The sequence below is a fragment of the Anopheles stephensi genome, chromosome 3 (assembly GCF_013141755.1).
Source record: "Anopheles stephensi strain Indian chromosome 3, UCI_ANSTEP_V1.0, whole genome shotgun sequence".
Lineage (NCBI taxonomy): Eukaryota > Metazoa > Arthropoda > Insecta > Diptera > Culicidae > Anopheles > Anopheles stephensi.
The window spans coordinates 65,664,142-65,679,065 of NC_050203.1; the positions used below are offsets into that span (position 1 = coordinate 65,664,142).

Sequence of the window (14,924 nt, forward strand, 5' to 3'; positions counted from 1 at the left end):
TTGTGAAATTGAAACAAAAGTTGAAACAAGGGTCCCTTTGCTGATGCCCACCTGCTGAAACACGTACCCACACACACACACACACACACAGGCCAACGCATTTCGAATCTTATAAATTACAAAAAATAATGTATGCCCTACCCTTGTCAAACACTGCCTTATGCAAACGGGGTGTTCCCATTCCCCGGTGTCTGAACAATATAACGAACCAGGTTCAAACGGCATTCCGATTCCGACCGACCGACCGGTATCCCTTTCGGCACTTTGACCGCATTTTTGCCGAAAGCCACCGGAACGTAAGCTGGGTTAAGGTAAAACAAAACACATGTCTGTCCTGCCCGAATCGGTAAGATGGGAGATAGGTTACCACGGCTCTCGGAAATAACGACAATCGTCCCAAAATTGTATGCACTACAGAAAGAAAGGTAAAAACCACCCACAGACGAGTAGGGTTTTCCCCGCAAACCGGTTTATAAACCTCATCATAGTTAGTCACATAGGGCACAACATTCGAAGCGAATGCGAAATATGGTAGACAATTACCAGGGTCGCAAGCATCCCTCTACGATACATCGAAAAATGTTAATGTACATGTTTCGCCCAAAGAACAACACAGTCGGGACGAAACGGCTCACCTGTAATGGTGCAACATGGCTACAAGCGAGAGTGAGAAAGATATCAATCAATTATCTCACGAATGCCATCTTAACCAATTAAAACTTTCACAGCTGCTTCGTGATACGGAAACACATCTTTCTTTTATCCACAATGAGAGGCAATGTGAACCTCTTTAATTGTGGAGTGTCGAGCGTACAAAGTGGCACCATCGGCAGTTTTATATACGCGTAGGCTGGCAGAAAAACTTTTTGCACAGCAATTAGAAGCAACAAAATTGCCTCAATAAAAGGGGAGACTACTAACCCTGACACTAGGACGCCGAAAGTATCGTGATTGAATGGAGCTGTAGCTTTAGAGCGACACAATAACAAAGAGGGAGCCGTTCTTCTTTTGCTGCGCGTTGCTATTTTAATGGGGAAAACTAATGGTAGGAATTAGTCATACACGCAGTTTTTGATGTCATCATTGTTTTTCACACATCAACCTTTATCTTTTATGTCACTCGCTTTTTTTAAAGAAACACGACAACTATTATATTGTTTTTTATAAAAATATATATTTTAGAAGCCTACAAAATTGGTGTTCTCGATCGTGTTCTTGATCGATACATATTATACTTTAAAATTTATTATATAATATTAAATTATATCGTTAAAACTTCAAGCAATTAAATATATAAAACAGCAAACAGAGGTTCCTTCCTCTTTAGCCCTATAACGTCGAAAGGCCTTGGCCTTTCATAACTGGATTCCTTTACTTGATTATTCTCGTAGTTGAATGCCTAGTCCAGCGACTGGATGCGCTGATGCCAATGCCAGAAACCAAAAAGAATGATCCTTACTCCTTATTCCTCATGGTCTGTCATCGTTGTCTATCAATCCAACAGATTCTCAACGCCATCTCGGAAGCTCATCTTGCACCTACCACGCCTCCTTAACTGGCTTGGACGTCCTGCACCTTACTCAGAACTGGACCTAGACATAGTGTTCGGAGTTGTAGAGGCCCTTCATTGTCCTCCACAAATCCGAAGCTAACATTTTTTCTGAGGACTTCCCCAATATCTGTACGCCTCCGTTCGCGTAACGTAACGGCTTACTGGGTCTGGGCTGGGCAGGTGAACGAAGCAGAAAATATTCATCACACCGGCTGAATCGTTACGAGCTCGCAAGTGATTGAGACATCATTTTCATTAGCGTTTAGCTGGAAAGATGATGCCCCCGTGCTTACTTACGCATTCAGCAGGAAAGGTCGCTTAGCATCTATTTCAATGTTGTTATACAATTATCGTGCAGCATGATATTTCGTTTCGTCATTTTAATCAACGGAAAATATGTATTAGCTTTCGGGAGATGGCATAAAAGGAATGAAAAATTTGAAAGTATATCATTCCAAGACATGTTCCATTATGATAATAGCAATAAACAATTCATAAATATATAAAATAATTCCAAAATTCTTCAAAGTGAAGTATAGTAAAAATGCAAAAAAAGCTTTAATTACCAATATTTAAAGAAATCAATGTTTAAACAATAAAAGCACATCATGCTTTTGTTTTTTTTTTCTGTCTACACACACAAGCATGCGGCCTGCATTTATGTGAAATTAATTTTCATAATCTTATTAAAACCTTTTTTACAGAATATTCACTCCACTTTCTCTTTCCTTGTAATGTAAAGCATATACGTAACCTTAGATATTCACCACAACTAAGCTGTATCCTTACAGATTCATTCTCCTTTAATATTCATTTCTCCTAGAAGAATGAACACCAATTTATTTCAAAAATTGAGTTAAAATATTTATAACTAGAGAAAACAAATTCAAAGTAATAAAATTTTATTCTATTAAACTCATCAATAATAAAGCAGTATAGATTTTATTTTAATCTACAACAAAACTTAACTCTCAAACCGTTACTCCGCTTTGCCGATGCGAATTTTACGCATGAAGTATCTACTGAACGAAGTCAAGGTAAGAATGAATGAACATGATTCCACACACATTTCCCTCTCCTGATTTCTATCATTCATTGTAACTTGCATTGCAACTTCATTCGACTAAAGGAATGAACCCCGTACAATCCTGTTGAACGCCACAACTACTAAAGATTATTTAAATATCAGTTGCTGTTAAAAATATTTAATAAACAAAATAAACACTATTTTACTTGACGCAGTCCTTCTCGCAAGCATGAAATGCAGTTCAAGTAAGAAAAAAAACGTTAAAATGAAAATTCCAGCATCCCTTAAGGTTCATTCGTGATCATGAAGCAAATGACCGTCGTACGGGGTGAAGTTGTTTGACTAACGACCGTGCTTGAAGGTTCAGTTTCCTTCGAACTTTCGCCGCGGATGGATCGTTCTTGGTGGGTGTGTTGTACCGATGGTTTCTCCCAACTGACAACCGAGTGTTTCGTTCGCACGCCCTGACCATAGTCACGCCGTAATGGTTTACAGTTACAGCGACTACACGAACACTGTGGATACTACCGCTGGAGGATTACCAAAGCTTGGATTACCCCATCACATCATAGAATGCTAACCGGTATCGAATAAACCACCGGGAATAAATAAACCGTCGATTAAGCACAGTGTATTACAATTTAGAAAATTATTTCCGTTTCCGTTATGACCTGCCCGGAATCAATTGAAACGTGATTGTGCTTGCGAAATGTGTGCAACTAAAGTGTGTTGTTCATTCGAGTGCAATTTGAAGAAAAAGTGTGTCATTTTTAGTTTGTTCTTGCTTTCATTATCAGTTGTGTAATTGAAATCAAAAGCTAAAAGGTCTCCAAAGTGCTTCCCATCCCCGAGTGACCAAGTGTGGCAAGTGCATCAGTGTGCAGTTTACACACAGCAAAAGCGTGTAGCTTGTATGAGTGATAATCGCCGAACCGTACCGTAACGACCACCTTCGCGCCCCTCCCTTGCGTACAGGAAGTGAGTCTTAAAACGGGGCGGAAACTTTTAGCCAGCCCAATCCATTTCCAGCCACCCAAAAGAGCACCGGTGTGATAGGAAAGTGTTGTAGCAAGAGCTGTGCTAGAGAGTCCTGCCAGAGTCTTATGCCGCCCTGCAACGATGCCAAACTACTGGAACGTGCTTAAGCTAGTTCGGCTAATGGAATGGAACGGTCGTATTTAAAGTTTTGCTATGGACAACCGTTCCGTTGCTGGGTGAGTTCAGGATCGCAAAGGGGTTTCTAAACTCGGTAGATACTGCGTTCGGCGAATGTGTAATAGTTTTCTGATACTTTTCCTGGGTTTTTGGATGTAAAATTCATGCGTCATGTTTCGGCTTTACGTTGAAGCTAGCGAATTAAGAGCCTGTAACGTTAAACATCATATCTCCGATGTCGGTATGACGTTGTTTTGCTGACAAAACACACAACTTCCATTTGTTTGTTCTGCTAGCCGTACATTTCACCGATGGAATATTCTATGAGCACGAAACGCAGAAATGGTAGACACATGTACACCGTGGTTTTATGTTTCCCATCATCATACGCCCACTTTTTTTTTTTTGAGGAGCCATTTCAGCAAAGCTTCTTTAACGTACAGACCGCCACAAAGAACAACGAAATAGCTGAGCAAACACAAACCATAAACCTGTACCTGAGGTGAATTATTAACTTACCCATTTATCATACAGCCAATACGATGCCGTTTTCTGTCGTTCATTGTGAAGCGAAATTCGACATTATTTTGTCAATTAATGGGTACCTGCCAGTCCCGGCAGAGCCCAAACCACACGCTTGAAACCATATATTTTAAAAGTCTGTTCACAGCATCCCTAACTGTTGCCAACCATTTTGTGGCAAACACGTGCCACCTTAAACATACACACACACCGATATCGGTAATGGATAAGTGCCAAACAAACGTTCAACAGAAAACAAAACAACGATTCAAGTGCAAACACCCTGCCCGTCCAGACAGAGGATGGAGTCAAATAGGTATCGCTTTCGAGCTGTTTGGGAGCTGAAACAGGGGGCCTTTCGGATACGTTAGCCGGGACCATGAATCACACGTTGTTTATTGGAACTTCCCGCTGTGATCGGGAATAATTAACCAACGGTACTGCGTGGAGAGGATTTTCCATAAATCTTTCTGACTATTGTAATGTGGCTGTTTTTTTTTTTTCTTTTGCAATGCCGTTTGTAGCTTACGGATTTACGTAAAGCGGTAGCAACAGCTCAGGTTAACCCACCAGCCGGGAAATGTAAATCATGCCCAACCAACTTCGCTCACGCAAACCCCAGCCACCACCTGTCCCGGAAATTGAAGGAGAAAAATAATATATGATCTTCTGACTCGCCCTACACTTAGTGATAATGTTTAGCACGATGTCACAGACGTGTGATACTAACGGCAAATGTGTGTTTGTGTGTGTGTTACGTGGGGTGCAATTTTGTGTTGATACATCCATTCGAATCCTTTTATACGATTCGCTGTTTTTGTGTGTCGCCTCTGTCGCTTCCATTTTTTTCACCATAAATCATTTTTCATTTTAGAATTCATCTGTTATACGTGAAATGATTTATGGATGGATTTTATCGTGTTTGTGTGTGTATGTGTGTGCCATGTGTTTTTTTTTTTTGTTTCTGCTGGTTACAGTGAAAAACGGAAATGTGAATTTAAATTCTCGTTCAACCGTGACCTGCACTTGTCGGTGACACCTATCGCGTGGGTTGAGGATGACCATTTGAATGAATGGGTGGATTTATGTTTGCACCCGTGTCCGCTTACTGACACTCGAGTCGCGTACCATTCTCGGTGCAGTACGTAAGTGGACGGTCAAGTGGAGGTGATCAGTTGATCCTCATTTGTTGTGAGTCGGGGTACGCATGTGATAAAGCGACACTAGATTTTTTTTTTGTTGGGTGTAAGAAGACATTAAAGCATTAATCAATGTGGAGTAACAAACTTTCGTAGTGCTGCGTTTATCAATGTTATTTTTGTAAGTTAAAAAAAATCTATTTGTTCTAGGGATTTATTGATGCATTATTTGCTTAAAAAAAACAGTCTTGAGCAAAACATACTTCCGGTAGAACGCAAGAATAAAACATTTCAATAAGTCAAGCTGCTTCGAATCTTTCTGCAGTAATTGTCGCGCGAGATTTTGAAATGTCAAAGCTAAGTATCAACGAGTCCCATCCTAAGCATTCCGGGTTCGGAGAGCTAGATACCGGGTTCTGAGCGGCTGAGGAATGTCCAAGACCTCTCGAGCCAAGAGTTTGTAGCTCCAGACAAGAAACAGAAGGAGAAGAAGAATCCCATGATCACAAGTGAACCCATGACAAAACCCTCAATGCCATACAATACCTTGCAGTCTTTAATAATCCAATTTCTTAGCCATAAATATCAGTTACCAAACAAGCTTATAAATGCTACATTGTTAATTATTTCTGGGTAAGTGAAGACATTACTTTCCACTACAGATGATAAATAAAACACACAGAATAAATAAAATACCAAACTAACTTGAAGCAGCTTGCTTAAACTTGTAGAAAAAAGTTTCATAGGAAAAAAGACGAATTCAGGGTTAAGATGAAAATCAATACCAGCACTCCATATTTAGTACAGATTCACGTACACCATGAGGAAATGCTCGAAACATTAAGTGAAGAACAAAGTATCATTTTACCTGCAAAGTGAACCATGTTTATCGACAGTTCCGATTGCCTAAAGCCACCGTCTTCACACGGTAGAATCACGCTTCGAATCCTGTCCCGAATGTTTTCACCGTTCACAAGGCTTTCAAGGCAGGCAGTAATGGCAGACAAAGTCCTCTTGAGATTGTAGAGTCATGTAAACCCTCTTCAAAATGAATATTGCCAGCACCCTTTTAAAACATGAACCTCCATAATTGTAAACGGTTTCGTTCTAAGAAATCCAGAGCAAACAATCGACTATCCAACGAACGAGCATAACGATTTGTAAAACTACCGTGACGATGTTACAACATTTTTGCATGAATTACTCACACTCTCCCTGCTGTACGAATGTTTCCATGTATTTTTCAATCCAAACCGGTCCTTGTAACGCTTAACAGCTTCTCGGAACCAGATAACCCATGCGTGAGGAAATGAAATTCCACATAAATCACACAATTAAAATTGACTTTTCCCATGTTTTCCACCGTACCGCCCGTAAGCATGTCAGTTGCCAGGGTGTTACACTTTTGCCAACAAAGCCGAGAAACAATCGCCGCGTCAGACAACACAGGCCGGATAGAGCTACAACGCGCTGGAGCTCGCATCGTGTGACGGGCTACATCACGACCCCGGCAACCTTATCTAAATGTACCTTTCACTGAGCCGCAAGAAAATAAATCTCCCCGACATATCTCACTGCAAAGCAACGAACAAATAACGGCTTTTCGCCACTTCGATGCTCCATATTGGATGTGCGCTTTTTCTTTAAACTGTGCACGCTGCTGCCCCATAGCTAAGGCATCCACTCGACGGGCGGACTCGTGTGCGGCCCGTCCTGGTAGATGGTTTCCACTGGTCGGTCGGTGCTTCAGCGACATTCCGTAGACGTTTGTGTCGTAAATTGACTCCACTGGCGCGGAGACCCATACACACCCGGAGGGTTCGGTTTCGGGTAATTGAATTTTTGGTCACTGACGTGAAATACAATCTTTGCTGATAATAATGGGAACGTTTATCAAGTAAATAAATACATTAACGGCACGGCAGGTTGTGGCAAACGTGTGTGTGTGTGGGTCTGAGCCGAGTGCTGTACAGCTCCATCGCTATGGAGGATGAAATTTATTTCGGAAGCTAGCCCAAGATTGCGATCATAAAGGGGAGTGCCACCAAGGTTTATATCGTTTCTAGCTGAATCTTTTTTACACTTGCACATTTCAGTGCAACAATGCGTGAAATTGTAAAAACACTTGTCGTGCAGTACTTTTAATTTAGCACTTGCACCGAAATTCTCCCTCCTAGAGTACTTGGAACCGGATTCGATTAAATAGAGTTATACAACTAATAGCGAGATGAAAAAGATTTGTGTAGCAGCATTTGACATTTCATTACCATTTTCTAATAAAGATTCAGTAAAATAATTGTTTGGAAGGGTGGGAATCCACTTCAACATACTATAGGTATCCACTTGAAGGACTAAGCATACTATAGGAATCTTCTACTCAATCGCCTTCCAGACCTTTATGGCCTGCCAAAGCCATTGCTTTATCTCAGTTTGTACTTACCGAGTCTCTGTAAGGACTTAATGACTTCAATTTGCTAGCTTAGACATGGGATCATAGAGACGTAGAGCCGTCATTGTAAACGCATCCATTATCCTAACACACATACGAAGGCAAAAATCCTTCATAGCATTATCCACTCATGCTTGTTTCCTCACTTTAGTCAGTTTTGGATAGATATTAGTACTCAGTGACGTACTGCGATCACCTATACGTACTTCACTTCTGCGTAGATCACAATGCAATACCGGATCCATGCAGGAGGTGGTGTGTACGTCATTAATTTCATCTGAACATTGAAGTTTTAAATCGATTGCTCAGGCCTTTGGCCTCGATCTGCTATATAGCAGAGCTGCATCCGTGTTATTAGGGTAAGTCAGGATCTGAATTATCTAAAAGAGGATGATCGCCGAAGTTTCCAAGCATCGGGGGGCAACCCTTTCTACAGCCAGGTTGCAGCGAATACAGGCATTACTTCTCTCTTGCGTAGAGATTCCAAAGGATCCCAAGAGTTTCCATCCACTTTAATCATACACTAGATATCTCTAATTGTCCATTCAGCAAGGCCATTAAGTTTGATTGTAATTCTCAGGCTAAGTCGGTTTGTATACAATGTAGCTATGGTAAGAACTGATCATCTGCTCTATCATTTTCTCTAATATTTAAATACTTAGAGAATACAGATGATTTTATATACTGAATGAAAGAGCATCGCGGTTGAAGCATCGTGTTTTAAACTGCCCCAAAAACGCTTTAACCATGATATGAAAATAGGGTAATTTTATACTTTGCTTTACAACAATAAACGATTCATGTGTATCAATGGCCCTTGACTTTCGAATTTCGCACAATTCTAAGAAGCCTCTGCTGTATGTGTGCCACACACTTTGGTATGTATGACTTGACAGAAGAAACAGCAAAACCTCTATTCCTAGAACTATACACACCCAGCTCACTACACAACCGTATCACCACAGCAAGCATGACATACATTTGCCTTTCTATCGCTCTCTAATGCTATTCCAGCTCATTGCAATTTGTGTCAAATACGGATGTGGAACATCCAGCCCCGGCATCACAGATGACGGCAGCACAACATTGAAGCGAAGATCCATGCATAATCAACAACATGAATAATACTCTAACCGAGCCTACGTGTTTGGGCGTCGGGTGGCCGTATCGTGCACTTCCTTTTTTGCTCGTCAGTCGACCCGGCCCAATTCCGCCGGGAACGGCCAAGCATTGTTTTCATTTACAAGTGAAAAATAACAACACAGCGAAAAAACCAATCAACCAAGCATTCTCAGCACCGAACATATGACGGAACAATGGCCGCACTGCTTTTGGCACGATCGTCAACGTGGACCAACGCTGTACAATGCCAAACCCCAAGAGTGCGCGACACCCGCCGCTCTTACGGCCGGGTCGATGTTTTTTGTTTTATTTTGCTGCTGCTTCTGCCTCCAGTTGACCCTCACCCTCTTGCCCATACCCGTATCGAAAGATTTGAATTTTAATTTTTAATCCAACCCCAGTACTTCAACGGCTCTCCAAAGGCTCGCCGGTACTCCCGGGAAATGTCCATTGTCCTTTATTTTTCTTTTGCGAGCTTGTTGACGACACATAGTTGGTCCCATTAATGGCTTGTTGGGTTCGTTTGTTCGACAGCTCATGAATTTCCGGCAATGAAAACCGATGGAACCCATGGGAAGGGACGCACACAGAGACTGGCGAGTGTGGGGAACGATGTTGAACAAGTGCGGGTAGTATATTGTTGGAAGTGCTTATTTCGTATAACTAGAGATTGCACTGAACGATGTAACGCATCCGGTACCGTCTAAACTATTTTGTGTGGTTGTTTATTAAACAAACATGAAATAGTGATGTGTGTCTGCGAGTCTGTGTGTAAAATTCAACACTATTTGTAGAAAAAAAACACCCAACGGGCTTAGTGGTTTTGGGATCGGAATTGAATATTGATGTGTTAATCAGCAAAATTGCAAATCAAACAACTATAAAACCATGCAAAACATCACCTAACCAACAAATGCAGCTTTGTTCTGCTAGCTAGCTGATGATAGTTTTATTTACATAAAATCCATACATTCATTTCGTGGGCAGCAGCTCAACCAAACCACCGGCACAAGCAAACCCAAACATTTACCCTTTTGTTTGCCAAACGGTCATTTAATTTATGTTTGTTTTTTGCTCATTTCAAATGTGTTTTAATTACATGAATTATGCACGTGCGTAATTAATGGCACATTTCATCAAACGCATTCTTTTTTCTCGCCCTCTCTCTCTCTCTCTCTCTCTCTCTCTCTCACTACAGCTCTCTCTCTCTCTCTTTCGCGTTTGCTCTGAATGTTCTCTTGTTTTGCTTCACACACATTTAATTATGCCTGTATCTAATTTTATGGGCACGCGGCAAAAGAATTAATTTCGATTCATGGAACCATTAGTGGCAGCACGCTGGCCGATTCGGCGAAGATCGCTTGGCAGTTGCTTAAACAGTTCCATTGAACAAGTTGATACACGCTGCACGCTAATTAAGACAACATTTAAAATTAATTTGTACTCGTGTAAGTTAAGCGGATGGTGCTGATATTAAATATGGAGTCAATTTATCATGTCTTTTTGTGTCTAGAAAATTTCAATTTCATTACTCTAAACGGCTGCCAACGACAGCGAAATAACGATTATTGAGAGTTTCAAGCTTCTCCATACCAGTTTTGTAGTACAATTTGACAATAAGGCCCACCAATATGCCTTAAAGTAGGCTGCTTTTTGAGTGATTTATTTCCAACAAACTTTCTCTGGAGTCCTTTGAACAGGAAAGCCCAGCTATCGTTTAGTTTGCACTTTATTTTCTTCTAATCCCAAGGCAGAGTTAAGAAGGAAAATCTAACAATGAAAATTGCTTTGTGCAAGATACTTGAACTCACAGGCTTGGTTATTTTGGTAATCGCTTAATTGCTAAAAATAACGCATTAAATTTTAAATGGATCAACACTGCCCAGAGATGATCCATCAAAGTGATCAAATATTGGAATAAATTTTTCGTGACCACATGCATAAATATTGGGTACGAATTCAATATCAGACTTCCACATGTAAATATAAAAATATATATTCAAGACTTCAAGTTAGTGAAATTGATATTTTCCCTAATAAAACTGGTAAATTTAGCTGTAGCTTGATAATCATAAATTAAGATCTTAAAGAGCTGCTGCATGAAAACCGAATGCTTCAACAAGCCCTTCAGTCAATGAACACATCAGCTGACCAAACTTATTCAAACTCATTTTAAATGAAAATATAATCATTTTTCCCCTGCTGCCGTATTCCATACACCATCCCAACACATTTTTTAACAGCCTCGAACCGAAAATCATTACGAAAAGTTAGGTGCACATTATTTTAACATAACTTCCCATCAAAAGCCGTACCGTACCGAGTGCAAGAAGCACTCTCTGCCCTGAAAACCCATTGCGAAGGTTGATCATTTTTCCGACCACTTACACGCTATCGCTCTCGCTGGTCAGCAGCACTATCGAAAAAATCCCATTTTCATCGACCATTTCACATCGAAATAAATTTCCATTACCCGTTATGTTTTTGCTGATGCTGCTGCTGCTGCGGCACAGCGATTCCTGCCGGTCGCTCGGTCACTAAGCTGCAGCTCTCCGCGTGGCGAACACGAAATACCACCGCCACACTCAGCACGGTGCAAGTGAAAATACCATGGCGCGGAGGAACGCTTCATCGCGACATGATGTTTGAAATTTATTATTCATAAGTCTATTTCCGTAAATTGGACTCGACTCGGCAAACGTCGCGAGAACTGCCCTGTGTGCAGGTGCAATTCGTTGCCGAAACTCGGGGACGGTGCGGGTAGCCAAGAGTTGCACTATTTGCATAAAATGCAATCATCTCGAAAGCACTGCCGGAAGAAGGCATCCAACCAAACAGGCCGGGCCGGAGACCAAAGCGAACCTACGATAGGCCAAAAATCGCACATTCCCGCACACACAGGTATGATACGGCTGAAACCATGCTGGTTTTCCCGTGCGCCGTGCGCTGAAAATCGACACCAATCCAAGAGCAAGTGGAAAAGGAAGAGTTTTACCCCCGAAATAAGGAAGTAATGCATGATGCCGCCTGTCTAAAGCAACACCAAATTCGTCGTCATGCTTGGCCCCGCGGCCAATAAAGCATGGCGATGGTAGGGTGCGAAGAAGAGGGAGGAAGGGGGGGGGGGGGTTGTTGGCTTGTCCTGCCCGAACGGAACACCACGGACGGCAGCATGATGCACATTTATATGCGCAAGCCTGATGAGAGAACCCTGCCTAGCCTGGGCACTCGGGGCGCTTGAAGCTATGCAAATCGTTCCCTGGACGCTACGCTACCTCAAAAGTTATGTCAAATAAACGCGCCCAAATATAAGATAGCAGACACTGGCGCCAAAGATTTCGATTTGCATAACATCGGATTTCACTTACCCGACCAGCCGGGGCAAGCTCACCTCGACGCTTGCACATCCCCACGGTCGGACGCGTCAAACCACGGCAAAGGTCTGCAACGCTGGCCGTTGGATCGCAATACTCACTGTCAGCTGGGCTTGCATATTTAGCGTCCAGTCTGTATGCGTTTCGATTTGGATAGTGTTACCTTTGCTAACACTCTTGACATTCACCGAACCGTCTAATCGGCCAGTCTATTCGGACAGCAAAGTGCTAGCTAGTGGAAATGGAAACTCGACAGCGAACTACCCTTTTCTAGGTGGTGCCCGGTTGACATTTAGGTTCGCAGTGTTAATCGAATGTTTCATTATGTGGTACACGCCTATTTGTGTGCAATACCATTATGGACGGTGTTGATCCTGTTGGACGGTAAAAGTGAAGCTGATTGTTAGTAAATTACACAAAACATCATTAAATGAACTGTGCGATATTTGGAGGCAAATACACATTGGAATTTAATTAGTAAATCCATTCAACATAGTCATAGGTGAAGTCTTTTTGTATTTATAAGCTAATTATAGAGAATGTTTTACTCGATACATAACTCAACTAGCTCTTCTAAAGCTATTTGCTCAAATAATAACATTAAATAGAAATTCCAGCTATTTAACACAACTTTGAATTCCATTTGAACATTATGACCGATGGCCTGGTCACAACGAATAAAAAACCTTGAATTCCAAATTACAAATTGCATCCAAAACCTCTGGTTTAATTAAATCTAATTATTGTTTCATTACGAATATACAACAACAAAGCTTCTATCAAAGGTAAAGGTGTAAAAAATATTCGATGTAGAATGATATTGTAAAACTCCAAATTGTACTTGTTTAGTAAAATTTTCCAAGTAAAAAGTATTTTATCCTTCTTCTATCATCGTACCATTACTTAAAAAGGTGGCCAAACACAGTGAAAATGGTAAACAAGCTGGAACGAAGCATGAGGCAACAAAATAATACCATTCCCTAGTTTTCAAACCAGCAAATGTTTGTTCTTCTTATGTTTAGAAATTATTATCATTCTCCTTCTTCTTCTTCCTTGGCACTACAACCTCGAAGGATCTCGACCTGCCATTTCTGGCCTCCAGTGACTTAGTTTTGCCCGTAGTAAAGTAGTCAGCCCTACGTACGGGGAGGCGGTGTAGATGGGATTTGAACCCCGATCCTGCCGTGTGATGACCGGCACCGTTATCGCCTCTGCTACCAGAACGCCCCTATTTATATTATTATGATTATATTTGCCATAATTTCACCAGTCGTCTGTTTGTTTCGGTAAAACCCGCGAATACATAGTTACAAGGATAAACAGTTACAAGAGCATAACGAAGCGTTATCTTTCGTTAATTTATTTCGATTTTTTTTTTTTGTATTCGACCGCAACTTAAGGCTGGATGTAATTTTCCAGCTTGAATTATCCTTCTTCTTTGGCACTACAATCTCGAGATGTCTTTACGTGCCATTTCAAACTTTGTTCATGCACTGAATACTAATCATATTCTAGATTTCAATATTATTTAACAACCCAGTCAAACCCTATTTAACCCTATTTAAACACCAATCCAAACCAAAAACCATATCTAAATACACAATTACTGTACCTACTTACTTCAAAAATGTATCCACTCAGAAAGCATAAACAACCGTTCTCATCATATTCAACCCTGAACATGCCACAACCACTGCCTCACCGTAAATCCTTATTCAGTGTAACCCTGCCCATCAGATCACATGATCAGTCGTAACGGACACACCCAAAAATAGCCAAACAATTCTAAATCGCAAATTTCTACGTTACAGCAAGAAAACTTTCACCTCTTCGGTGCTGCATGAGAAATGGCAAACCATTTCGGCAGCGTGATCCACCACGCTTTACACCGAATCCTTCCGAAAGCTCTCCCGAAACCGTGTCACAAACTTGTCCTCCAGCTCACTGGGGATTTAATGTTAAATTGGACGTCGTCCCCGGTTTGCTGGGTCGTCTCGAAGGAGGCAGGTTTCGGCCGGTTCAACGTTTTGTTTGCCCAGTACAACCGGTGCAAGAAGAAGCGAAAGCGAGGGCGGCTCAGCAAGAAGAGGAAAAAAAAGAAACAATTCAAAGGACGCTCCAAAAATAAAACGAACCATCATCATCATCCTTTTCCCGCCGCCGCCAATCAAGGGTCCGGCCGTTGGAATGTCCTCTAGCCTTGGGTCTCCGAACGGCCGTTCTGGTCCGTTACGGGAATGTAAATAAACTTGAAAAGAACACTTTCTAGAGGATTTGTCGATGGGGATGAAGCTGGCTGGCTGGCCGGGATAGCCAACAGCAGAACAAAACGAATTCCACTTACATTAAAGCTTTGCTTCAAGTGCGATGAGGAATTTTTTGTTTTACCCAACCCCGACACTGCATTCTGTTGAAATTGAGAAATAGTTCTTATTTTCACGGTTTGGTGGTTCAATCGAACCACCAATATAAAAAGTAGCATCATAATTAGATATTCTAAACCCAAACGATTTAGGTGGGTAATCAGACTCGCTTTATTTCTTGACATTGAGCAGGTTGAGCTAATTTTCAGGTTGAAGTAATT

The 14,924-nt window shown here is 41.4% G+C and overlaps 1 protein-coding gene across 4 annotated transcripts in view; it reads left to right on the plus strand.

Moving 5' to 3' along the window:
• Positions 1–2,941: 2,941 nt before the first annotated feature.
• Positions 2,942–14,924, plus strand: part of LOC118511704 (ras-GEF domain-containing family member 1B-like) — a 37,693-nt gene continuing 25,710 nt past the window's right edge. For 2 of the 4 annotated variants that reach the window (XM_036055123.1, XM_036055122.1), the window contains exon 1: positions 2,942–3,557. The gene's annotated coding sequence lies outside the window, so the exon portion shown is untranslated. Of the gene's footprint in view, positions 3,794–14,924 lie in introns of all 4 variants that reach the window. The other 2 variants (XM_036055121.1, XM_036055120.1) reach the window with 2 other exon arrangements.